The sequence below is a fragment of the Buceros rhinoceros genome, unplaced genomic scaffold (assembly GCF_000710305.1).
Source record: "Buceros rhinoceros silvestris isolate BGI_N320 unplaced genomic scaffold, ASM71030v1 scaffold31719, whole genome shotgun sequence".
NCBI classification, from domain to species: domain Eukaryota; kingdom Metazoa; phylum Chordata; class Aves; order Bucerotiformes; family Bucerotidae; genus Buceros; species Buceros rhinoceros.
Genome location: NW_010431399.1, coordinates 1,522 through 1,874, shown reverse-complemented (window position 1 = coordinate 1,874; position 353 = coordinate 1,522).

The following is a 353-nucleotide window of genomic DNA, read 5'->3' as shown; positions in this document are numbered from 1 at the left end:
CGGGGGATCTGCTGCCGGAGGGAGCATGTGGGCCCAGCCACCCTCCACCTCTCTCCAGGGGCGTTTGGCAGATGACAAAGCAGCTTTGGGCAGCACAGCCCCTGTCCTGGCACTTCTCGGCTTGGTGGAGAGGGGTGGCACCGCCCAGCCCCCGGCCGCGGGGCCACCACTTCCTCCCCGGCCACACGGCTGGAGTGGGGAAGGAAATGGGCAGGAAAGGGTTATTGGAGCGAGTGCCCTTCAGGGCTGGGGGTGGGGGAAATGAGCTGGTGGCCTTGGGCCAGCCTGTGGCATCAGCTCCCTGTTTGTTCCTGCCCCCCACCCCCCTCCTGGGCTGGGGAGGCTGCACAGCG